Raw genomic sequence first — 27,253 nt, forward strand, 5'->3', positions numbered from 1 at the left:
GTAATTATTTCTTCATCTTTACTCATGGATTCTTCCATCCCTTAATCACTCTTGTTTTTCCCTAAACTGTCACTTTCTCTACATTTATCTGGTAATGAGGCAGCCACTGCCATGTCCAGTTCCTGTTCTGGGGACTCAGCGTCTGAAGAGGGCAGTTAATGTGCTCAGGATCCGCTCCTGCCCCGTTGCATTATGAATCAGCTTGTCTCTGATTGTTCAGCACTTAACACTTTCATACTTTCAGCCATTGTGTTTATTGATAGCTTCCCTATCTATCTCTCAAGGATTGATCTTTTTTTTTTTAAGAATTTTTTTTTAATTTATTGCTTAAAGTATTACAAAGGGTATTACATATGTGTCCACTTTATCCCCCCGCCCTAGACAGTCCCCTAGCCTCCCCTATCCCCCAGTGTCTTATGTCCATTGGTTATGCTTATATGCATGCATACAAGTCCTTTAGTTGATCTCTTACCCCCCTACCTCCTGCCCCCCAACCCTCCCCGGCCTTCCCGCTGCAATTTGATAATCTGTTTGAGGCAGCTCTGCCTCTGTATCTATTATTGTTCAAAAGTTTATAATGGTCTCTATTATCCATGAATGAGTGAGATCATGTGGTATTTTTCTCAAGGATTGATCTTGATCTATGAATGTATTTATTCGCAGTGGCTTCTGTGAAGGCTCTACACCGGCTTCAATTTTAGATGCTTTTCTGAATCTCCCGTTGTATGTGTGAGTTCAAGAGTAGACATTGTGAGGTGGAAGGGGAGACTCTGGGTCTGGTTTCATACAGCCTGGGTTCAAATCCTGGCCTTTCCCGTCTCCCTTCCAGAAGGCAAGTCAACCTCTGAAAGCCCCACTTCTCGGATCCGTCAAATGGAAATGCTATTGCCCTCCCTGCAGCGTTGTTGTAAGGATGAGATGAAATGATGCATATGAGCCCAGCACGTACCCAGTTCATATATATTTCCTTCAATTCATGCACTTGGCTCCTTTTCCAGGTGATTCCCAGACTTTTGGAATTTATAGGCTAGGAAAATCTCAAAATGTATTTTGATGTGCATAAGTTGCCAACTTTTTATTTTGCCAATTTTCAGTTTTGCCAAGTAAGAACAGTATAAAAAAATAACACAACTAACCACCATCTATTTTCGCTAAATGTTCATAAAAGAATACTTGAAAACAAAAAATTAAAAAGGGTATCATGTATGAGTTAAAAATGCAATCCATTTAGCTTTAAGAAAAGCTCCCTGTATTGTGGGGTGGGTGATAACTTGGTTCACACATCAGCGACAATCTAGAAGGGCTTTTCAGATTAGCATCTCGTTCTAGACATCTGGTCCTGAGGTGGGGAGGGGGTCAGCGGGAGGATGAGGGAGCAGCACATTTTCCGTGTGTAGTTTGAAGAACTGCTGAGGTGTGATTGCTGAGTCCAGGGACCTTGGGATGATTAGACTCAGAGACAAGAGCAAATGTGAGAGGTTGATGCGCACAGTATAAAATATGTGGAGAGAGCAGAGGTAGAGCCTTCCATGTCTGAGTTCCAGGTAAAATAATGGCTGTACTTGCATTTTTTTAAAGGACACAAGCAAAAAAATAAAAATAAAATAAAGACACAAGCAAACAATCAAAACTTGCCACATTCTAAGCTGAAGGGATTGGGGTTCGTGATGATTTCACGCTGACCCTCTTCAGAATCACTTGTGGTTTTTCTAACACCACTCCTCCCACGAGTCTACCTTGGGGTGGAAACATTCCCTATCTGGTCTAAGGGCAGAGGTGAATTGTTTTCGAGAAGTTTGAGCTAACTCAGCTCAGCTGGTTTTGCTCAGGGGAGTGTGGAAAAATCCTTGTTTCTTTCCAGGAGAAAAAAAAACTACATGTGCACACACAGACACACACATCAGGTGGGGTCTTTTTAACGTCCGGTTAACTCATACCTGGATAGGGAACCTCGCTCGGATAGGAAATCCTGGCAGACAACAGTTGAGCTGCGATGACGGAGCTGATGTCAGGAAGCAGGCACGGGGCAGGCCTAGGCCCTCTGTGTTCACGCGGGTCCGCGCTGTCCCTGTGCTAGGGAGCTGCTCCTGAGCTCCGAGTACTGCCGACTCCGCAGAACAAACATCACAGCCTCTCCCTCTGCACTGAGTACTCGGCAAAGGGCCGCAATTATACAGGGGTGGGCAAAAGTAGGTTTACAGTTGTTCCTATGGAAAGAGACATGCAGGTTAGGATTATTACAGTGGCTTTATTAACTTAAAGACTGTCACAATGGCACAGAGCACTTAGGTACAGGCTCACCTTGTAAGGGCTCAAACTGCCAGCCTTCATCATTCACACATTCTTGTAGTCTTTGAGAATCAGTAAACAAAGCTGAATTTGAGTGACCTGCCTGGGTTAGCCCCATGGCCTCCTGAGCTGGTTCAATTCAAACCTACTTTTGCTCACTGCTGTATTGTCTAACCCGCTCTTAACCCTTTGAGCTAGGCGTTATTAGGAGGCCCATTTTATAGATGAGAAAACTGAGGTTTAGTTGTTCAAAGCCGCATGAGAACCCATCAGTGGTAGAGCTGGGATGTAAGTGCAGGTCTTTCTGACCGGTGTTTCAACTACTAGAATGTTTAGCTCCTAAATCTTAGGTCTGACATGAGTGGGAAATGGGCTTGAACTATCCGTTTTGAGGTGACACTTGGAAAAAGAGACATTGCCCCTCACCCCCTAAAACACAAACTTTTTTTAAAAAATTATTTTTAACCAATAAATTTAAAAAATTATTTTATTTATTTATTTTTTAAATTATTTATTGATGAAGGTATTACATATGTCTCCTTTCCCCCCATCGCCCCCGCCCCAGCACATGCCCTCACCCCCCTTAACACACACACTTTTTAAACTCTCAGAAGCACTACTAAAACAGGTAGCATTTCTCCCCTTTCTTTAAGAAGGCTACCTAGGAAGCTTTCTGGAGAATCATTGAGCAATATTTATCAAACACCTAAACATGTTTATGCTCTTTGACCTGCAAATTGCCCTATGAATTTCCCCAGGAGCCAGTATGGCCCAGGCTTCTCCAACCTGCAGGTACAAAGAGCTGTGCTCTCAGGGGAGCTCTGCCCCACCCCCCTTCCTTCCCCCTTTCTTGTCTTCCTTCAAAACACGAACCTTCGGGTGAAATGACAGGATGTAACTGTCATAGAAGGTAAGTCCCATGATACCAGGGACTGTTTCTCTACAGTGACTAAAACAGCATCTGACTCATGGAAGGCCTTCAACAAAGGTTCATGAAGGAACAAATGCGCTTGTGTTACATAAAAGCCTCAGATCCCCAAACTCTGCCAGAAGGACAGCAGGTGTAGTCTTTTACGGATGCCCCACTCTCCCCCACAGGGCTCAGGCTCCCTGGAAGTTTCCATAAATTGGTCCTGGTCATCACTCACCATTACTGCCAGCAGGTAGAGGGGGACACTCAGGCATGTTCCTTGAGACCAGAGTCCACAGACCTTGGTCTCCCTGACAGCCTCCAAGGAGCTGCTCCTGTGTGTCACCTGCACCTGCACCTGCACCCCTGACCCCAAATGCTGCCTCCTCTTTGAGGTATCATGTTGTTGCTGGTCGTGCCAGGATTTGGGACTCACCCCCCTGGCCAGGCAATTTCAGGCCAGCAGCCAACCCTAAGTGGCCTTGGCATAAACTGCTACCCATTTGCACAAATAATACGGTACCTCCACTTTGGCCAAGTTCTGTAGCAAAGTTGCCTGGGACCCAACATATTCCAGACCCTCCCTTGCACCCCAACAAACAGACATGTTACAGGGACCTCCGGTCTCAGGGTGACTGGATATGGCGGGTCCATCCTTTGTGTCTACATTCTCTCCAAGCCCAGGCCGGCAGAGTGAGCCTGAGGGATTCCCTTCTCTTGTCTGGCAGTGAGGAGTGGGAGGGGCACATATCAGAATCAGAATCAGAATCAGAATCTCTGGTTGGCAAAGGGTGAGTGAGAGGGGCAGAGGAGGCCCGCCTCCTTCCCTGAGAACCCTGCCTAGAGTGAGCAGCACATCCTTGCTGCCTACTCTGCTCTCCACGCTGTCCTCAGGGCTTTGTTTTTGCATCTGGAACCTGGTTTTGTTGCTTTCTTTTGAGGTATAATTTACATACAATAAAATGAACCCGTTTCAAGTGCACAGTTCAAAGAGTTTAATGTATAAACCCATGTACTCACTACTACGTTTAAGATATAGAGCATTTCCATCATTCCAGAAGTTCTCTTGAGCCCCTTTGTAGGAATCTCCCCCACTCATCTCACCCCACCGTGAGCACTGATTTGTTTTCTGTCCATGTGGATTAATTATATGTGTTCTGGAATTTCATATAAATGGGATTTTGAATGTACTCTTTTGTGTCTGACTTCTTTCACTCAGCATATTTTTAGATGCTTCTATGTTTTACACATATGAATAGTTATTTCTTTTTATTGCTGAGTAGTATTCCATTGGTCTGGCTATACCACTATTTATTTATACATTCACCTGTTGGTAGACATTTGGATTGTCCCAGTTTTGGGCTTTCATATATAAACCTGCTATGCACATTTAGTACTGGTGTTTTGGTGGACATGATTTTATTTCTCTTGGGTAAACATCTAGGATTGGAATTGCCAGTCTATGGAAAGTGTATATTTAACATTATAGAAACTGCCAAACTATTTTCCAAAGTGGCTAGACAGAGAGAGATTTGGTCTAAAGCCTTTTACTGGCCTTGTCTAAGTTCCATCTTCTGCCTTTTATAACTCAAATGAAATCATCAGATAATTATGTCCAATCATATAGTCCTGAGGATGTTCATTGCAGTAGTTTTTAGAAATTAAAAAAAAAAAAACCTGGAAGGGATCCAACTGTCAAAATTTAGTAGACTTCTATTCTTGGACTGGGGCAAGAAAGTAGAGAAGTGCTCAAAGGAACAAACAAACAAAAACAAAACCCCCCAATGATAGGAATGTGTCAGAGCGAGGCAGGAGCCAAATGAAAGGGTTCCTAGTGGCTAAAAGTGCAACAATGTGAGGAATAAAATGAAGCAGTGCCGGATTATAACCCAAAGTATAAAATAAATGTCCACAAGTCCATACTGATATGATTTAATAAATAAATAAGTAGAGAAAATACAAGTCTCCCAAGCAGAAACATCTATATATATAAAAGCCTAAGTGACTGTTATGGTGGAACGATCGGAATGACGAAAACGGCTGGTCGCTATGATGCGCACTGAGCAGGCAGGCAGGCAAGCCATTAGGGGTGAGTGGTCCCGGATTGCGAGAGGCAGTCGGACATCCCCCGAGGAGTCCTGGATTGCAAGAGGGCGCAGGCCGGGGCTGAGGGATCCCCCCAACCCCCATGCCCGAATTTCATGCATTGGGCCTCCAGTTTCAAATAATTTATGTAGATGCTCTGCCCTCAAGGAGGGGGAGTATTACTCCCCACTTCGGAAGTATGGTCTTCACGTAGTGACTTTCTTCCAAGGAGGACAGTATGGAAAGGGGAAAGAAAGGGAGCAACTTTACAGAGGAGAAACATGACAAACACTGCCCCAGCCAGGTGATCAAGGTCAAGAGGGATGATGTGTTGATAGTGTGTCCCCGTGACAGGATGTGATGAAAATGGCAGTTTAACCCAAACATAACCCCAGTCTAATCATGAGAAACATCAGGCAGCTCCCAACTGAGAGGCATTCCACAAAAGACCTGACTAGGATTCTCAAGACTATCAAGGTCATCAAAGATAAGGACATTCTGGGAAACTGTCACAGCCAAGAGGAGCCTTAAGTGGACGTGACAACTAAATAGAACATATTATCCTGGAGGGGATCCTGGAACAGAAGCCAGACATTAGGTAAAACCCAAGGATATTTGAATAAAGTATGGACTTTATTCATAATCATGTTAATAATAATGTATCAATATACAGTCATAAGTTGTAACAAATGTACCATCCTAATGTAAGATGTTAATAATAGGGGAACTATTATGTAGTTGGGTGTGAGGTTTATGGGAACTCTGTACTAAAGTCACAATTTTTTTATAAATCTAAAATTGTTCAAATATAAAAAAGTTTATTTAACACTCCCCCCAAATAGTGAACTGCCTAAATAAATTATACTAGCTTCATAAAAATGGAGTATACTACAGCCTTTGAAGTGGGTGCATTAGACATTTATTTGCGGCTATAGAAAGATGTATTGAAAATATTGTTTGAGTGAAATAAGTAACAGAATAGAATGCATGCCACAATCCCATTTTAAAAATATTCATACGGGAAAAGTATAGAGGATTAAATCAACATGTTAAGACAGGTTGTCTCTAGGTGGTAGTATTTCTAATTGTTTAGTGTATTTTTCTTTTTTGCTTACTTCTACTTCTCATTTGCCTATGATGGCTCTGTATAAAAATACAATTGTCATAGACAGAACTCTAAGATGACCGCCAACGACCCTTGTATACTTCTGTCTCCTTGAGTGTGGATGGGACATGTGAATTTGATGGCCGTCACTCCTTTGATAGATTACATTGTGTGGCAAAGATGAAGGAATTTTTGCAGATGTAATTCAAGTTCCTAATCAGCTGACTTTGAGATTTTCCTGGGTGGGTCTGACCTAAGCAGGTGAATTCTTTAAAAGAAGGCTTAGACCTTTTCTGAGATCAAAGAAGATCCTGCTGTCCTTGAAGAAGCAAGCTGCAAGGAAGTGAATTCTGCCAACAACCATGAAAGCTTGGATGAGGTCTCTGAGCCTCCAATGAAACCACAGTCCTGGCTGCCATTGCATTGTAGCCTTGTGAGAGAGGCCGTGAGCAGAGGACCCAGCTAAGCCATGCTGCCTCCAACTCATGGAAACTTCGAGATCATAAATGGGTGTTGTCTATGCCACTAAATTCGTGATGATTTGTCATGCACCAATAGGAAACTAATAGAGATGATAAAAATCCAACAGTCATGAAGGGAAAGGGACAGTAGGACAAATAGCATGAGAGAGCTTTATTTCCAAACGAACACAATTCCATTCTCATCCAGCATTTTGTGACCATTTTCTGGGCTCTTACCCCTTACCATATTCATGGCTCCTAACTTCAAAGTCTTTCAAACAAGGCAGGTAATGTTGTTTGTATTTTATGCCAATAGACTAATCATACCAAATGCTATGGTAAGAGGACAAATACTCATAAACTATATGTAGCTGTCATCCAGTAAAAATAGGATGTCATCCTGAAAAATGGGAAATAACTCAGTTGTAAAAGATAAAGGCAGAGAAAGCTATTAGAAAGGCTGCTCCCCGCCACCCCTCACCATGGGGAAAAAAATCTGTATTTTTGATCATCTTATTAATATAATTTAAATAAATCTCTATTTTAATAATTGTATACTATTTTTATAGTAATATGTAATCATTATTTTTTTTAAATCTGACAACACAGACAAAACGGAAGGACACCCTCCTGGGAAAGGCAGTTTTCAGATTAAGAAACCACTGAGAGGGGATGTGTGGGGAGAGACTAGTTCAAGTCCCTGCACTGGTGCTGCGAGCCTGTGCCCCAGGGAGCCCGCATAAAAGCTGCCATCGCTGCCATCATTATTGAACAAGCCTTTTAATGTCCCAAATGCAGTTTTGTTTGGTAAACACCTGGAGGGAAGAGATGAGCATTTGAGAGAAATGCAATGAGAAGCCAGTAGTCCAGAAGGCGACGTCCACATGGGCTCCCCCTTGGTCAGGGCAGGCTTGTCCTGTGACGCAAGCAGGCCATCAGGCTGGTCCACGCTGGGAGGATGCGCCCTACGAGTCATCCAGACTGTGTGAGCGTCCTTTTGACTTTAGAAGGAGCAAAGGGGAAGCTACCTTTGAGGGGTGATTTTTAAAGTTAGGGTCATAATAACTCTCTGGGTCCAAAATTATTTTAATTACTACCTTTTACTGTGCTCTAAATTTGCCGTTAAAGATCCATCTGGGGGGATTTGGAAGGTTTTTCTGTCTTCAATTATAGGGAGGCTAAGCTTCAGCAAAGATCAGATAGAACTAGTAGATAGTAAGAGAATACTGGAAGGTGGAAAGAGAAGGGCCAAATTCTTGATAAAGGTGGTGGAGGGACACTCTCTGCCTCTTTCAAACTGCCCAGTATGCAATGGCATGTACCATTTTTTTTCTTTCTACCAAAGGACATTTATGTTGTTAGCAGTTTTTTTAGTTTTACAAACAGTGCTGTGGTGAACAGTATTGTAATTGCAACCTTTTGTACATGGGTATTTCCTTAGGATAGATACCTAGAAGAGAAATTGTTGGGTCAAAAAGTGTATGTAGTTTATATTTTGGTAGATGCTGTCAAGACAACCCAAAAATTAGTGCCATTACATTTCTACCAACAATGTGAGACTAACCTTTCCCCTATCTTTGCCCACGCTGGATATTATTAATCTTGAAAATCTTAACCATCTGGTGGTTGAACAGTGATATATTCTTGTTTCAATTTGTACTTTTTGATTGATAGTGAGATTGAGCAACAGGCTTGTTTTTCTCTTTTCTTTTCAGTTCCTGCTCTCAGTCTCTTAGCAATAGTTGATAGTCTCCCCCTAAAGTCCTCCTTCTCCTTGGCTTCATCCTGGCCTTGGTTCTACACCTCTGGCCACTCTGCCAGTCTCCATCCCTGCCTCCTCCTTCTCCACCTGGCTTTCAATATGGATGTTACTCAATGCTTGGTCTTAGTCATGTCTCTCCACCTCCCCCAAACAGCTCTTTCAATCTACATTCTCTCCCCAGACAACCCCATTGGTATTATCTATATACCAGTGACTCTCACTCTTCATCCTCTCCCTCTCCTCTTGCTCTAGACCTGTCGACCTCTGCACTGGATGCCTCAAGAGCATGTTAAACTCACCATTCCAAAGCTGAACTCAAGAGCTTCTTCCTTCAGACTAGTCCTTCTTTAGGATTCTCAATTCAGGGACTGTCTCACCAACCTCTGGTTGCCCAAGAACCTTAGGACTCATCCTCGATGGTTTCCTTACCCTGATTCCAATATCCACTTCATTTCAAGTCCTATTGACTCTGTGTTCTAAGTATTTCTGGAAAGTGCCTATTCTTTTTCCATCTCCACCAGCCCCATCTTCCCAGGACTTTGGCAGTGGCTTCCTCACTGACCAACCTGTTCTCTACAATTCAACCAACGTGATTTTCAAAAATCAAACCTGATCATGTCATTTCCCTACACAAAGATACAGCCACAAATCTGTTACACACAGAATTGTTCATAACTTTTAAAAGAAAGGAAGAAAAAAGGAAGAAAGGATAACTTTAATATATAAAAATAACAGATTAATTAAGCACATTTTAGTTCATCCATTTGATGGGACAACATGTAGTTATAAAAAACAAGTGTAGTCCTAGGAAATATTAAGGATCAGATAATTGCTATTATTTAAAAATTTAGAGTAGTGTCAATATTATTATGCGAGCCTCCTATGTAATTAAAAATTTTCTAGTAACCACATAAAAAAGTAAGAAACAGGTGAAATTAATTTTAGTGATATATTTTATTTAATCCAATATATAAAAAGTATCAGTCCAACATGTAATCATATAAAAACTATAAATGTGATATTTTATGTTATTTTTTCAAACTAAGTCTTTGAACTCCACTGTGTATTTTACACTTATAGCTCATCTCAGTTCAGATGCTACATTTTTATCAGAAATACTGATATCTGAAGAGTTAGGTTTCATGACATTTACAGTTGAAAGGTAGATTCACATATCCATGTTGTTCCAAATATGCTTAAGCTTTCCAGTAATGGAATCGAGGATCAGTTTTTAAATTTAAATGTAAGTTAAATTAAATTAGACATTTATTATTTTTTAATATGTTTAATCCTCACCTGAGGATATTTTTCCATTGATTTTTAGAAAGTGGAAGAGAGAGGGAAAGACAGAGAGAAATATCGATGTGAGAGAAACACATCAATTGGTTGCCTCCTGAACGCACCCCAACCCAGTCCCAGGCTGGGGAGGAGCCTGCAACCAAGGTACATGACCTTGACCAGAATTGAACCCAGGACCCTTCAGCCAGTAGGCCAACGCCAACAGTCTATCCACGAGCCAAATCGGCTAGGGCTAAATTAAAAATTTAGATAATCAGTTGCAGTTACCATATTTCAAATATTCGATTGCTGCACATGGCTAGTGGCTACCGTATAGAATAGTGCAGTTCTAAAGGAAGGTAAAGATTGCAAGTTCCCTAATTCATTTATAAACTTACAAACTTTATTATAAAAATCCTTCAAAGGATAAAAATAGCCCAACCCCTCTTGGGAATAAATGCTAAATAAAATATCAGCAAATTAAGTCAAATGATATTTAGAAACAATCATAACCAAATAGGGTATATTGAAGGATTGCCAGAGTGGTCCTTCCTTAGCCTTCCTATTAACATAAAAGTCCCATTTACAATTGGCATAAAAATAAAATACAAATAAACTTAGCAAAAATGGATATTTATGAAGAAGCTATAAAACCTTCCTAAAGGACATAAAGAAAACTTTAAAAATGGGGAAGCACATGCCGTGATCCTGGAAGTGAAGACTAAATACTGGTAAAGATGTGTGGTCTTCTAAAATTAATCTATAATTGCCTGGCCTGTGTGGATCAGTTGGTTAAGTGTTGTCCCTTGCACTGAAAGGTCACAGACTTGATTCCCGGTCAGGTCACATGCCTACGTTTCGGGCTCAATCCCCAATTGGAGTGAATGCATGTGGGAGGCAGCTGATCAATGTCTTTCTTTCTCTCTTTCTCTCTCCCCTCCTCTCTCTAAAATCAATAAGAACATAAAAAAAATAAAATTAAATTAATCTATAATTTTAATGTAATCCCAATCAAAATCCCAAGAAAGAACATTTGTTACAGGGGGAGGGGACTAATTAAACTAATCCTAAAATTTATTTAGAAGAATAAACAAATGGAAAATAGCCAAGAAAAAAATTACTTGTTCTACCTGATATAAAAACTACCTATAAAACTTTAGTGATTAAAAACATTGTGGTTCTGATACAGAAAAAAAAACAACAGATAATGGAGATAGATCCCTAGACCTAGGGGAACTTATATAGTAAAGTTAGTATTTCAATGTAGTGGGAGAATGTATTGATTATTTAATAAAAGTTATTGGTATCACTGAATATCCTTAGGGAAAAAAGCAAAGTTATCTCAATCCAACCCAAAAATAAATTCTAGATAATTAAAAGGTTTGGAAATTAACAAAACAAACAAAATACTGGAACATTCACAAAGATAAAACTGAAGTACATTTTAAAATAATTTTGGGGGCGGGGAGGGCCTTTGGTAATATGATAATAAGCCACAAGTCATGGAGGAAATGATTGACAGGTTTGACTATTTTGGCAGACACTACTGGTTATCAATGAGATGTAAATAAAAATCTGCTGGGCACTACTGGGAAAGATTTTCCTTCCTGGTGAGATAACAGATCTGTGAGCTGAAAATAAATGTCCCCATCCTTTTCCTTCTAGATTGGAGTATGACGATGTAATATTTGAAGGTGTAGCAGCCATCTCATCTTACAAGGGGAGACACTGCCAACACATTGTAGATGGCAAATCTGAAAGGTGTAGAGACTGGTGACATCTCTGAACCACCAAACCAATTCTGAGACCACATAACTCTGGATTTCAGGTTAATTACATTGTTAATATTTTATGATTTAAGCCCCTGCTACTTGACTTTCTTTTCCTAGGGCTGATACAAATACGTAAAAATAAAAACTTTCTATGGCAAAAGACACAATGAGAAAAAAATAATTGCAACATAGATGTCAAGGCTAATGGTCTTAATATATAAATGACTTTTACTAACCAATAAGAAAATAAGAGAATACTTTAATAAAATAAAACAGGCAAAGAACATAAACAGATAATTCATAAATGAAATTCAACTGACAAGTAAAGGTATAAAAACATGCTCAATCTTACCAATAATGAAAGACTTACAGATTGAAACCACAATAAAATATTATTTTTTAGCCATCATACTGGCAAGGATAAGAAAGAGTGATAATGGCCAATGCTGGGGGTGGTGTGCAGAATCATCTTATCTCATACATGCTGGTGAAATGTAAATTGGTACAATTTTCTACAGAACTACTTAATATGAATCAAATTTTAAAAAATGTATCCTGTATTTCTCAGAATTTTCCTTTTAGGAATTCTTTCTAAGGGAATAATCAGACATGATAAAAATGTGTACACAATGATGGTTAGTGTAGTATTCCTTATAATAGTAAAAAAAATTGGAAATAACTCAAATGTTTCCAACAATAGGTAATTAGTTAAATAAATTATGAACATTTATTCAATAGATGGAATCCTATGTAGCCATTAAGAAGGATGATGCATTTTATGTACTGACATGGAAAGATACTCATGATCTAGTGATAAGTAGGAAAAACAGATTACAAAACACTATGTGCTATGACTCCGTTTATGTAAACGTTATATATATATATATAAACTTGAAAGGTTTCTTTTTTAATAATAGTGATTATCTTCAGGAAGTGGGATTGAGAGGGGACCTTTATTTCCCTGTTTTGGTTGAATATTTTATATATCAAAATAACAAAGCTGATTCCAGTTTCAGAAATAAAATGTTTCCAGAATAATATACAATGATGTAAAAAGAAAGATATATATTGCTAAGTTTAAAAATATGATACGAGTCAATGTTATAGTAGGGTATTTTAAAAATGGGGTTAATTTTATTGAAAATTACCTGGAAAGTTGTACACCAAGATGTTAACAGCAGTTATTGCTTGGATTAGGGTGGGGGCTTGTGGGGGTGGGGGGTGGGGGGTATTTGAATGATTTTTACTTTATGGTCATACTTCCCTGCTTAAACATATTTTTAAAAGATAATTCATATTGCTTTTATGGAAAAATGTTATTCTTAAAAAACAAAAGAAAGAGGAAAAGAAGGACGGAGAGAAGGAAGGAAGGACAGCTAGGATCCAAGAAGTGTGTTGATTTGATGCCGTTAAATACAAACCCTGACATTATTTAGTTATTTATTTTTGCCTTTTGTGCCACAAAGGATTTTGACTCAAAAGAAAATACATGATAAAATAGTAAATTACAAATAAAGAAAAAAATCAGAACATAAAGAAAAACTAGAAAGACAAGACTGGAGAAAGCAGGGTCTTATGAAAATTAAGCTCCAAGGTGAGCCCCTCCCTCCTCCCGCGATTCCACACCCCTGTGGGGTCCTCTGCTTGCCCAGCTGGAGACTGGCAGCATCTGGGCATCTGCTCAGGGTGAACCCACGAAGTTGACAGTATAGTGGATACATTGTGGGGTGTCTGTCTGTCCAGCCCATAACAAGCCCTTTTTCTTCTTGCAATATCACGGCAAACTGAGCCAGGTAACCTCTGGCCCACGCAGAGCAAGGCGGAGTCTGCCTCCTAGACGTTGGGAGCTGGGCCTGAGAGCTGCTGCGGTCTGGCTGGCCACCCCGGGGGTCTGGTGGGGGGCGGGGGGCGGGTGGTTTACACAGAGCAGAGTGCACCTCCTAGCTGGGGCCTTAGAGCCCGCTAGTATTTCGTGAGGTTCCTGGTGCGTTAAGAAACAAGGTTACAAAAAGGATGGTGTATATTTAATGTTTATATTGAGCAAATTAATGCTTTTAACACAAAAAATATAGTGCCACAAAAATGTTCTGTTCACAGGATAATTACAGGATTTATTAAAAATATTAATTCACGGTGCACTACAGGCGGTGTGGTCCAGAGCCAAAAGGGCCTGTGCCAACCTCCTGCTCCCCCCACTCCCTCCCCAGGCTGTGAACTCGGGTTGAGCCCAAGGAGGAGGAAACTAGTGCAGCTGGCAGCAGGCAGACATGGGCAGTCACTGCTCCTCCTTCCCACCCCTTCCAGGCCGTGGGGCCAGGTCCTCCCGGCCCCTTGAGACACCCCGATATCCTCCCAGTGAAGTCCCTTGTTCACTAACTCCGCCTGACGTGGACTTCTACCACTGGCAACCAAAAGAACGTCGCCAGAAAGCACTTGCCGACATCCCAGATTCTGATTTTTCACGGGAGGTGTGTTTTTTCACTTGCGACGAATTCCTCTCTGAGAGAGAAAGGGAATTTTCAGCTCCCGAGGCCCCGGTCTCCTGTGAGTTCATGCGTACTCTCCCAAGGTGGAGGAGGCCTGTTTAAAAGATGCTGAGTGGCAGGAGAAGAATGTCACCTCAACATCCCTCCGCCAAGCCCGAGAGGTTTGGCCGAGTCTCAAGGACGCAGGTTCAGACAAGGGCAGGCCTGGCTGCCTTACTGCGAGCCAGAGTCAGTTTGCTGGCGCTGGAGAATGTTGGGGAGCCTTGGGGTCTTGCTTCAAGGCCTCTCCTAGAGCGGGTTGGTCCTAAAACTGGCTCTTGAGATGGGGGGGGGTGGGGGGGTGGGGGGGGGGAAGGTGAAGGTGAGGGGAGTATCTGCCCTCTAAGGGGTTGCCTGGCTGACTATGCTCCGGGGAGATACAGAACAGCAGTAGCTGGTTACATTAGCCATCTTATTTATCTGATTCCCATGGTGCCTAGCAGCGAGCCTTAAAGCAAGCACCCACACAGTGCTGTTTGTGGTCCCCAGTGCTGTGGGCAACACGAAGCCTTCATCCTTTGCTCTGCTCAAGCAGCCTCAGGAGAATGTTCTGGGGCTCTCTTCCTCCCCTCCCATTGCTAACCAGACCCACAAATATTTCCTGAGCACTTACTTTGTGCTAGATTCCCTCTAGGGAGAGAGAGAGAGAGAGAGAGAGAGAGAGAGAGAGAGAGAGAGAGAGAGAGAGAGAGAGAGAGATTCATTAGTAAAACCCCCAGCTTTGTGGTAGTCTCCAAGAACAAGGGGCCCATTTTTGTCATTCCTTGTTCAAAATTCCCATGTCCCCCACTCAATGCACACACACACATACATATGTTACTCTTAGAGTTTACATTCATAACATGTACAGCTGGAGAGCAGCGAAGTCTGCCTTCCACATTATACAGAACGGATTGGCAGCTGGGACTGAAGGCGATAGAAATAAGCTATTGATCAAGGGTTATAAAAGTACTGCCACTGGGATCCTGTGATGCTTGCAAGCTGAGGGCAGCAGTAAAGTGCTACACAAATGCAATAACATTTATAACCCGGGGGCAAGTGCTTTTTACATGAAAATAAAAAGCTGATCCTCTCCAATTCTTTCCCCCCTCCACGGGCTGGGCTGGCCTTTGACAAGTGCATGGACAGGGGCCTAGGCAGAGTCACGTTGGATGGGCTGACCTCTTATTCTCTGTGTAAGTGGCAGCGTCTCTTTTCTCCATGCCTGTACCTTCTGGTGGTCTGTGGAGTAACCTGCACTTTTTAAGCTTCTCTGATTGGAGGGAAGGAGGAGCGGTGTCCTGCACCCTGAGAGGCCCAATAATGCCTTGGTCCCGTGGGTCTTGCTTGGTTTGCTTTGTGGATGTTGCCTAGTCCTGTTGGGAGCTGAACTTTTCACTTGAATGGAAGCTGGAAATCACTCTTTAGAGCTTCATTCTGTGACATTTGTAAAAAGGGGAAGTCCTACTTTAGGGAGAAATAAATGGAGATGAGAGATGGCTCTGGAGGTACCACAAAATAGTAAATGCTAAATGATGGCTGGACCTGAGGAATCCAACTTTTTCTTCCAAAACTCACCAGATCTGTGCTTCCTAACCTGTGTTCCAAGAATACCAGTCCTGTAAGATTCCCATAAAAATGGGGCTATATAATCAAATAAATTGGGAAAATGCTTCCTCTTGGAGAATTACATTTTTGTAATTTAAAGACTCTAAGACCGTGGTTCTCAACCTTCGTAATGCTGCGACCCTTTAATACAGTTCCTCACGTTGTGGTGACCCCCAATTTCATTGTTACAAATTGAACATAATTAAAGCATAGTGATTAATCACAAAAACAATATGTAATTATATATATGTTTTTTTCGATGGTCTTAGGCGACCCCAGTGAAAGGGTCGTTCGACCCCCAAAGGGGTCGCGACCCACAGGTTGAGAACCAATGCTCTAAGAAGTCCTGCAGTAAATAAACAGTTTAACTTTGCTTAACAGCCTCTCCCAGATTTACTTGACCAATTGCCCCCTCACATAAAATTGCTTTAATCTTTTTTTCTTTTTATTACATAATGCTTATTAATAACACACTTTGGGAAATGCTGCCAAAGTACTTATGAAAGGATTTATATTTTGCCTGCCACATATTACATGCCTACTATGTGCAAGACACTTTACATGGATTATTTTTAACCACTGAAACAACTCTGTATTATTATCCCTATTTCACAGATGAGAAAAATGAGGTTAAGAGTGGATAAACAACCTGTCCAAGGCCCCTCAGCTAAGGAGTAACTTAGCCAAGATTCTCACCCAGGCCAATCGGACTCCAAATCCCACATCTTCCATCATATCATGTGTCTTCCTACCTGTGACAGAGACTTGCTTCTCTTTTTTGCCAAAGGAGAAGGTTAGTTGCTCTTCCTTAGAGACCCCTGTCTCAGGATCCATTCATTCTTCTGAAAGCCTTGCCTGAGTCATTCCTTTGGCTCATGGAATTCTCATTAGAAAACAGACCCAGAATCTGAATAGCCGTGGGCAGGAATCCCAGGTTTGCCATTTACTATTTATGTGATTTTAGGTAATTTACTTAACACCTCTGCTCAGTTTTCTTATCTATTTTAAGTCTGTACAAAACATCTGACCCAGAATGCTTAGTACATGGCAACTGTTCTTTTTACTGTTAATTATTAACAATAAGTCTTCATGGGAGAAAAACTCATTAGGAAAATTTTAGAGATCCCTGTTTTAAATCCCCCAATTATCCTGGTGTGTTAAGATACAACTATTTTTATGTAAAAGATGAAAAAACCCTGAAACCTGTTAAACCAATGACTTTTTAAAGTGTGCAGCCAGTGAGTAGCAGAACTGGAATCTGGATCCCCAGTTCACAGAAATTTAAGATACCCCAATGTGTCAAACAGCTAAGTGCACCTGAAAAGGCAGAAAATTTCAGATTTAAAGCTTTGGGAGCTATTGGTCAGTGGAAATCCAATCAGCAATGAGGATAAATTTTCTCTGAAATTGTAAATTTGGTAAAATAAAAAAATGAGACACTTTAATTTGATCTAAAATTTGGTTGGAAGGATAGCCCGCTTGTATTACCTGCTCTTCTATTTCTGTTTGTTTGTTTGCTTGCCTTTTCTGGTTATTCACAATTACTCAGACAAAGCATTTTCCCTTAAAACAACATTTGTATAAATTGACTCAAGTTCCAATAACAGATGAGCATAAGCTCGCTGCGTTAATGTTGTCAGGCTCTCAGTTGATTTTGTGCTGTGATCTTTTTGGTTTTGCCTCGACCGCTAAGGCGAGGACACTCCCAGATGAAATGAGCTGTCTTTAGGCACAGTTAGTCACAAAGCTTAGGTCCCAGCATTTCAGCTTGGAATGGGTCTGTTCCCATCAGCCCACTGACGTTTATCAAAGGAAATGTAATATTCATCCAGATTGAATTGGAATGAGTTTTTCTTTTCTATTAAACGAACAGCGACAACACAATGTACTTGGAAAAATAATAAGTTTGTGCTTATGCTAATTGAGGAAGTAGTATTAAAATAAAGTGTTTGTGGCTCAGAGATTCGTAACCCCTGCACCTCTGGGGAGTCAGCAGTCCCCAAGTGGCTACTGGAAAATGCTTCATGTTTTTAAACTCTTGTTCTCAGTGTTAGGAGAACATACTGTTTCTCCATATCCACCAATGCAATTCTTAGCACAAAGTCCCTAACCCATGACTACCCCTGGTTTCAATCACCAACCCAGGTGCTGGGATGGTAGATTGGTGTTATTTTAATTTAAAATTAAAATTTAATTAATTCCTCTTTCTTTCACTGACAGCACCCGTTTTTAGTACACTCATTCATTTGCAACTTCTCTTATTAGTTCTCTACAGGAGAGGGAAATGAGATGTATGGTGTGCCCATTTTATGGATGGGAACAACATGCACTGTACCCAAAAGCTGTTAACAACCTTTCTCTCATCTCATTAACTAGAGTTTGGAAGAGATTTGGCTTATTTATGTACTGAAGTGTAAAACACAAATAGTCAATCTGATTCATTGTGATGGCTTTCATCAAAGAGGACTATAGCTACAGAAATAGTGCTTTGAGTCTAAAGTTTTTGAGCTTGAGAACCTTAGAAACTATTATTTTGATAGTTCTCCTAATGTTGCCACCTATGGGAAAATAATATCCCATTTTAGAGGGGAAGAAAATGAAGCTAAAGAGAAATACTGGCCCGACGGGCGTAAAGGAGGCCATACAATCTAAGCCTTCCGCTGGTCCACTCCCGTGTTGGAGGTGTGGTTCTCCATGTGTTCTCGCTTGGCTGCACATGGCTGACTACTCTAACACTAATGGGTGTCAGGTTCATCCAGAGAGCATGACCTCACTACGTAAATTATTCAGCATTGAGGTTGATGTGACTATTTATAGGTCATAAGTCAGTTATAAACTCAGAAATATGAGAATAGGTCCTTAAATAGAGAAGCAATTGTTACCCACCCAGGACTTATTTTAAATGTATAGGGTTGGAGCCAGGCAGATTTCATACCTGATACCCTTTATATTGGGCTTTGGGATTACTGGGTAGGATAGATAGGTGCACTGATTATAGCAAGGGGTGAGGGGGAAATCCAGGTATGACAAAATGGGTTTCTCTCTTGAGCAAACTCCAAACAGTTGGTAATGCCTGCCTGAGGCACTGTGCTGAGAAGGATTCTGAGACCAAGTTCAGGCTCTCAGAAACCCACAGGCCACATATTTACCATCCCTGGCTTGGTTATTTCATACTCTTCATCCATCAGTGACAGATGTTTCATGAAAGTGAGAACACTGGGTCACAGTTATTCACCAAAATTACCTTGCTGAATCTTATACACTCACTGATGCATCTCCTACAACCAATCAAGGGAAAAGAAACCAAATTGCCTCCTTTCAAAGACCCTTAGAGCAATGATAGGTCATTTACAAGATTGGGATAATGAAGCCGTGACAAATCCGATTGCTGGCTGGATTTGGGGTAACCTCGGTTGTCATCATCCAGAGGGAGAGAGTTCTCTGCCAGGCGTGGGTTCCGAGACTCAGCCTCCCTCCATTCTTTTCTTTCTTAGTAGTTATCTCTTTCTCTTATTCAGGATCCAAGTGGATTCAAGTGCAGAATGACATCTTGTTTCAATATGAAGGAATGCTAGGCCTTAAGATCTATTGTTGAGGTCATTCTTAAGTTATAAGATGCTCTAGTCCCTTGGTCTTGAATATAGTCTTAAACGAAGCCCCTTTCAAGGCTCTGATTCCTGGGATTATGTTTCTAGTGGCTGCTGTTTCTTTCTTTTCTCTCTCTCTAGGCCCACACCAAACAATCACTCCTAGACTTTACTCTGGTCTTTGAAAAATCAGGTCATGTCCTGTTTGGATGCTGGGTACACCCTGTGGCTTTCTGTTCAGAACTGCACTGTCTTTACAGCTTCTTGGTTCATCACCCTGCCTGCCACCTCCAGGTACCCTGCTTTCTCTCAGGCTTCATTCTCTAGCCTTTACCACAGATCGACCCTCCCTGCTGGTCCTCGGGCTCAGTGACGGCGGCCCTTAGCTATTCTGATCCAGCTCTCCTTCTGTGCAGAACTTCCCCTATTTTTAAAAAAGAATTCTTGAGATCTCTGTAACTTCCTTCTTATGGTCCCTTAGGACACTGTCCTAAATGGGTAATAACTTATATTATTCACAGCTTATGTGCCAGAACTAATCCAAACCTTTGCAAGTGTTATTTCATTTAATCCTAAAAACAATTCCATTATTATCCCCACTTAACAGATGAGAAGACTGAGGCCCTTTAAATTAATTTTCTAGCATCTACATGTCAAGTAATAGATAGTGATATGACATTTGGCCATTTATCATTTTGCAATTATTTTCACTTGAGAATTCAAAATCACATTTGCCCAGCACAGTCATTTGCTATCTTTTCTGGAAATCTCCACTGCTTTAATTCATTATAACTTTTTGTTACCTTTCTAATGATAAAAAAACATGTTTAATACAGAGTTCTCTAAACTTTAAAAACACTTAATAATTACATAGGTGTGTTTGCTTTGTGAAAATTTAATGAAATGCACAACTTGTGATTTGTGCACTTCTCCATATGAAAGTTATACTTTAATTAAAAAGTTTATGTAAAAGATACCCCTAGATCCCCTTATTTATATTTTAACTTAGCAAACACCTCCTGGCACCTCATTTTAGGACTGCAATGCCATTTGCCAATGCTCTTGGGGAAGGTGAATATTGCCACAGCACCTGGTCAGATTTAAATGTTCAGAACAGGACATACATTGTGCTAGCTGGGCATGCTGCCTGACCCCATGTGTTTTATGTGATACAGAGGTTGTAAAAAACTTATTAGAACATTATTTCAATAAGGGGAGGAGAACCTTATGTTGTTGCAACAAACCTGTGGCCTGATTTAACGTGGAAGATAGAAGGTTGCACACTACTGTTGAATGCTGCTTTCACTTGGTTGGAATTTGGGATGTTACATTGTATCACAGGGTTTCACTCATATAGTTGCATCAACTTGTTCTTCAGATTTCCAGGTTTCCATGCTCATAGAGAAGAAATAATGATAAAATTATATGCATTTGTACAATGTGATACAGTTTACCAAAGACCAAAATAATATCTATACAGCATGTATGACATATATTATCTCATTTAACTTCCACAACAACACTATGAAGGCATATGATTATTTCTGCATTTTGCACATAAGGAAACTGTGGCTTACCACAGTGCATCATTTGCCCAAAGTCAACCCAAGACCGACTGATTTCAAAGTTCCTGATTCCTCAAGAACAAGTCCTGGCACTTCTTACTAACAGCTTGGACCCTCACAACAATGCAGTGGTTAAACATTGTTGTTTTCCCCATTTTGGACAAGGAAATAGGTGCAGAGAGATAAAGGGATTAGATAGACATTTGCAGAGCTCAGACCCCAGCTCAGGTTCTCAGACTCCAAATCTGGGAATACCTTCCACTAGATAATGTCACTGCTCAGGCCCACAACACAATTTATTTATGTTGATAATAGATAAACTAAAGGTGCAAATACAAGATGATAAAATTCTTTTAACATCCCCATTCTCAGAGGCTCTCCCTGTGATTCTTTTAGCAGCTCAGCAGCTTTAGGGCAGACATGTCTAGAGCTTTAATTGTGACCGTTTTAGATTTTCACAATAGGTTCAGCCTAGGCCCCCTGATCTACATCAGTTACTTCTAGAAAAGGAATTGGGATTTGCTTCTGTGAAGGGCAGAGTCACACACTGACAAATGCACACTTAAATCTATCTATGGTGTTTGGGCTAGTTCAATGGTACCCCCCCCCCCCCGACACACACACACACACACACACACACACACACACACACACACACAGAAGAAATGGGACATTTGGCAATGTCTGGAGCCATTTTGGGCTGTCACAACTGTTGGGGAGGTGCTCTTGGCATCTAGTGGGTCCAGGATGGGAATGCTGCTAACTATTCCACAATGCCCCCACAACAAAAAAGTATCTGGCCCCAAATGTCAGTAGTGCCAAGGTTGAGAAACCCTTGTCTAGTTAATTCTGTTACTTACACACACACACACGCACACACACACACACCCCTACCTGAAGTTGCTTAGGATTAAATTGACCTTGGAGATTATGGCAAAGTAATGCAATTGAAGGTATTCTCCAGAGAGTCTACTGCTTATCTGCCAATATTTATTTATTTACAAGTTACCTGACCCGTTTCCAATTATGACTTTGACTTACCATAAATGTACACACAGCGCAGTTAATGTGAAGATTTTTTAAAGATCAGAAACCACTGAGACAGTAGAGAGAAAGAACATACACTCAACTTCTGCTAGTCACTGGGGATTTTCTGTCATAATTCTTTAAAAATCACATTGATATGTCTCCTCTACTTTTTAAAGCACTTTGTTGTTACAACCAGGTTTTCATTTACTCCAGCCCAATAAGAATTAGAAAAGAAGAGTTGATGAACTCTAATAGTTACCTCCCTCTCTGCCTCCGTAAAGAAGTGGGACCCTCAGGTTTCCAGACAGACTTCAAATCTTCTTTGGGTTGACCTTTTAAGAGATAATGGGATTACTTTTCAGCCTGGAGTAGAAAAAAGGATAGTGGTTGAGTGAAGCACGGACAGGGGAGCTGCATGAGAAAGCTGTTCAATTAGTTTGTGAGGGGAGGGGAGTACTGCATTACTTTGAAGTACTGTCAAGTTCCAGAACATCAGAGATAGACATATACAAATACAAGTACAAAAATGCCATGTATCCATGGCTATGGTGTATACTATGCTACTACAAAAGTGTAAAATAAGAAAATCTAGAAGAAACTTCTTCATTCCCCATTATAATACATAATGCCTCTATTAATACTGTAAATAGTATAATGTCTCCATTATATTTTCCCCTATATTTACAATGTCTCTGCATTAGACTGATAGTCCTTATAGAGAGCTGTTATATCATTTTAAATGACATTTTACATCATCCAATAGAATCCAAATATAAGTTAAATATTTTCTGTCAAACAAAAGTTAAGTCCCTAGCTCCTGTCTTCCATATATATATGGCAATAAGGTAATTGTAAAAAATAGAAACCATGAAAATACAGGAAGAAAACTGTAGGTGTTTTGTACTCTTAGACACTGTATGACCTCTGAAGCATGGAATAGAAGGCAGGAATATATAGGAAAACACTAACAGATTTGACGATTTTTATAAATATTTAGAACTGCACTTCAGTGTTTAATAACATTCAAAATTGGATTTTTAACTTTGCTCAACACGGTTTTATGGATGATAAATGGTTTTGGAGGGTAACTAGGTGGTAGGAGAGCAAATTCTATTGTGCACCTGCTATTGTCATTCATGTCTAGAAGTTGAATGATTCGCCTCAAAGAAACTTTTGATTGTAAATTTGCAATTTTCAGCTTTTTTTTTTCTGGGATTTTCACTAACTTATACTAATTGTTACATTTTTTCTTTAGCATTTATGCCATTTAGCCCTTTCAAGAATTCCACCAGGTATTATGTTTCTGTATGAGAAACATCCGGGTTCAGAAGGCCTAAGTGTGGGTCTCTTTAGGCATACCTAGAGCTGAGACAGACCCACCAAAATATATCTTAATACCAACCCCACAAACTGGAATCACCCCAAGACTCTTTGGACCCTATATGCCACATCTGCACTGACAAGATATTGGAACTCCACATGTTCACCTCCTCCAGAGCTATGTTAACTCAGAGAATGAACTTGAGGTCACAGAGAAAGATGTATTATGCAGTCCCACGTGCCAGGCACTGTGCTAAGCACTTTTCATGAATTATTTCATTCAGTCTTCTCAACAGCATTACCAAGTAGGTATTAATAGCTGCATTTTACAAAATAGGGAGACTGAGAGGTTAAGTAACTTGCCCAAGGTGCCTTAGTTGAAAAGGAGTGATGATACTTCCTACGTGTTGGAACCCAAGTCTGCTTGGTTCCGTTGTTCACCATCCTAGAGTGAGGAAGAGTATGTCAATAGAAACTTGGTCTATCGATGACTCTCAAGCTATTCTTTTCCATAGAGTTTGATAGGTATAGGAGTGTTAGACAATTATCCAGTTAAATATTTTAATTAAGTGTAAGTATCTAAAACATGATTTTGCATGACACTGACTTTTGAGTGCTAAACAAACATCTTAGTAACCAAGCAACCTCTGGTACAAGAAGTTCAGCAGCTGAATGAACTTCAGTCTTCTAAAGCCAGGTCAGTAAACAACAACCCATGGCCCAATCCTGCCCACCTCCTGGTTTTGTGAGGCCCATGAGCTAAGAGTTTTTTAATGTTTTTTTTTAATGGTTGAAAAATTAAAGTATTATTTTGTGACATATGAAAAGTCATACAATTCAAATGTCAAAGCCTATAAATAAACAGCCAGGCTCATTTGTTTACATATTTCTATGGCTGCTTTTGTGCTACAATTGCAGAGTTGAGAAGTTGTGACAGAAACTGGATGGTCTGCAAAGTTTAAGATACGTACTATCTGGGCTTTTACAGAAAATAGTTTGCTGATCCCTGTTCTATGTCATTTATACATTCAGGTGCAATTTGGGCTTCTGAATTGTTTCTCTGAAACTCTGAAAAAATTTTGAACTCTTTTTTCTAGAAAGAACACTACAGCAATATTGCTCTGAAAAAAATTCTGACCGCCTGGGCTGATTTGAAATGACACCATTAGTCAGTCCAGCTTGAAATTCCGCCTCCCTCTCTCATCTAAATACATTAGAGTTATCTCTAGATGGTAAAGCCCGGTCTTACTGCCCAGCCTGTCCTCCTGTTATTCATCTTGTCTGCGTTATGGGTTTAGTTTCACAACATTATGAGTTCATCCAGGCTTCTTGAATCATTTATAGGGATTTTCATTTTCCCTCTCAAACTCTTACACACTTTCTCTGCTGTGATTTTTTTTTTTTCAACAAAAAGCTGCAAGTGCGAAATGGCCTACACATGTAAAATAAAACCTATACTTTAGTTTTTAGCTTTAAGAAATCAGAATTTTTAAAAATAGGTTTTTTTCCCTGGGAAACTAAAGTTAATTTTGCAGATCACAGAAGTAAGAAAATACCTTCATATCCACGGATCTCAAAGCACCTCTGGTGGAGATAGGTAAAGAATGTCTACTTATTTTGAAATACTGTTTACCTCCTGGAGGAAATACTATTTCAATGGAAAAGATGAGACTAGTAATAAATAGAGCCTGGGTTCTGCCAATGACTCAGTTTGACTTTGGGCAAATCATCTCACCACTGTTGCTCTTCATCTGCAGAAACTGGACTTCATGCCTGTGGGAGTTGCATGGCTAATCAATGCCTGGAAAATGCGTAGTGGCAGATGCTACAAAAGTGCTGAGCCTTAAAAACAAAACCACCCCCACCCCCCATTTGTATTCAGTTGAGGTTGAGGTTTATTGTTATTTAACATTCGAAGGCCAACACTATGTTAAGTCCAGCGTGCTGCACAGGACAGATAATATCACTGTCCAGTAAGGATTTTTTATTTTTTTTTAAATCGAGTGTTTTGGACTTTTTTCTTTATTGCGGTTTGGGATTATTTTAGCATCAGTAGTATATCTATACAAACACATTAAGCTTTAAGTTGAAAACTATTGATTACAAAAACCTATATAAACCCCCTCCAAAAAAATAAGAGGCCCTCCCCCACCCCCTCCACCCCGCCAAGAAACCTCTCAAAACAAGAATTCTCCTGCTGCTGTTGTGTGTGTGTGTGTGTGTGTGTGTGTGTGTGTGTGTGTTGTGTGTGTGTGTGTTTTTCTCCCTGCAGTTCTCCATGTTACAGTCCTTGGAGGTAGACTTAGGCATAAAATACTTTCACTAATAAAATATGACAAACCGCCGGATTCTACGTGGCCGATTCCCCGTGATTGCCCTGCTACACAAAGCAGAAAAGTAAATGCCATCATCCCCCTTAGAACAAAAGAACTTAGGAATAAAAAACATGGAGAGGGGGGAGAAAGCAGCAATAAATAAAGGTGAGCGGAGGACCCCGTCCCCCGCCCCTCCCCGGAGCGAGTGCGGGACGCGGCGCGGCTAATAAAGTGGTTCCAGGGTAGTTATTTGGGAAGGGGGCGGGGTGGCGGGGCGGGCGGGAGGGAGCGGGCGAGCGGCGGCCGGGAGGGCATGTTGCATCCGACTGGAGCTGGCATCCTGCTGCCGGCGCCTGGACCACGCGCCCTCATTGCGGTGCTTCCCCGCGGCGGCTCCCGGGCCCTTGAGAACGGCTGTTGCACGGGAGGGAGTTGGGGCCGCTCCGGAGCCCCATCGGCAGCGCCTGCCGGCGGGAGGGGGAGCCGGGCTCCGGCCGCGGACTTGGGGCGGGGGGCCGCGGCGGGCGCCGGCCTCGCCTCGGCTGCAGCGCCCCGGAGCCGAGCTGCAGCGCTGCCCCGGCCCATCCTGGCGGCGGCCCCGGAGTTTGGCCGCCGCAGCTCCGGGCGCAGCCCCATCGCCGCCGCCGCCGCCGCCGCCGCCGCGGCACTGGAGTTTGGCTGCTGCTGCCCTACTTCACTCTAGTTTAGTTTCACTCACTTTACATCCGGGTTTTTTCCCTAGGCAATGGGCGCCGCAGCACACCCCGTTCCTTAGGCAAAGTGAAATAAATTCGCCGCACCGACACGTCAAGTAGTCCGCCCGCCCGAGCGCCGCCGCGGGCCCCCGCCGTCGCCCCGCCGCCCCCGGGGGGAGTCGGGGGGGGACCCCGTGCGTCCAGGGGGCCTCGGGCGGAGGCGCGGGGGCCCGGGCCGGCCGCGGGACCCCTCGGCCCGGCGGCCCCCTCCCGCCCCGCGGTGCCCCTCTCTCCCCCGGTGCCTCCTCTCCCCCCGCCCTCGTCCCCGCTTTCCCAGCCCCAGTCAGTCCCTCTCGCCCGGCTCTCGGGAGCGGCGGGGGCGCGCACGGCGGCGGCGGGCCGGCGGGGCCGCGCGGCGGGCTCCCGCGCGGGCGAGTGTGTCTGGGCCTGGGCGGAGGGATCCCCGGGCTGAGGCGGCGGAGGTGCTGCGGCCCGGGGCCGGGTGGTGAATGGGCTGGCGGTGCTCGCTGCTGCTGCTGCGAGGAGGAGGAGGAGGAGGATGAAGAGTTGGGCTTGTTTGTCTCCCACAGTTTCTCTCCTGCTGCTCTGACCCCCCCTCCTGCTCCGGCCCGGAGCCGAGTGTGTCCCTCCTGGAGGAGGAGGAGGATCCAGTGCCTCCCCCCACCCCTCCTCCCCCACCCCCTTTGCCTGGGGAAGAGGAGGAAAGAAACAGCCCAGAGAGAGAGAGTGAGTGAGTGAGTGAGAGAGGGAGCGGAGAGGCGAGGAGGAGGAGGAGGGAGCAGGGAGCAGGGAACAACCTACCATTTTAACACACTAAGATCTAAAAAGTGCGAGAGGCCCAGAGCAGCAGCAGCAGCAGCAGCCCCGGCTCCTTCCCTCCCTCCCTCCCCATGAAGAAGAGTTCCCTCCTCCTCCTCCTCCTCCCGCTTCTCCTGCTCAGAGTTCCT

The 27,253-nt window shown here is 42.2% G+C and overlaps 1 long non-coding RNA gene across 3 annotated transcripts; it reads right to left on the reverse strand.

Annotated features, from left to right (window-relative positions):
* Positions 1-583: 583 nt before the first annotated feature.
* On the reverse strand, positions 584-26,462 carry LOC118665091. 3 transcript variants are annotated; one of them, XR_004970534.1, is made up of 5 exons: positions 26,309-26,462; positions 22,215-22,287; positions 20,606-20,756; positions 1,938-2,207; positions 584-1,556 (listed from the first exon to the last, which is right to left on the reverse strand). It is a non-coding gene; the product is annotated as an uncharacterized LOC118665091 (long non-coding RNA). The 3 variants fall into 3 exon arrangements; XR_004970533.1 differs by having other exon boundaries at positions 584-2,207; positions 26,309-26,453; XR_004970535.1 differs by lacking the exons at positions 584-1,556; positions 1,938-2,207 and adding an exon at positions 14,520-14,817 and having other exon boundaries at positions 26,309-26,453.
* Between the last annotated feature and the right edge of the window lie 791 nt (positions 26,463-27,253).

This window comes from Myotis myotis, unplaced genomic scaffold (assembly GCF_014108235.1).
Source record: "Myotis myotis isolate mMyoMyo1 unplaced genomic scaffold, mMyoMyo1.p scaffold_m19_p_10, whole genome shotgun sequence".
In the NCBI taxonomy this organism is placed as follows: Eukaryota; Metazoa; Chordata; class Mammalia; order Chiroptera; family Vespertilionidae; genus Myotis; species Myotis myotis.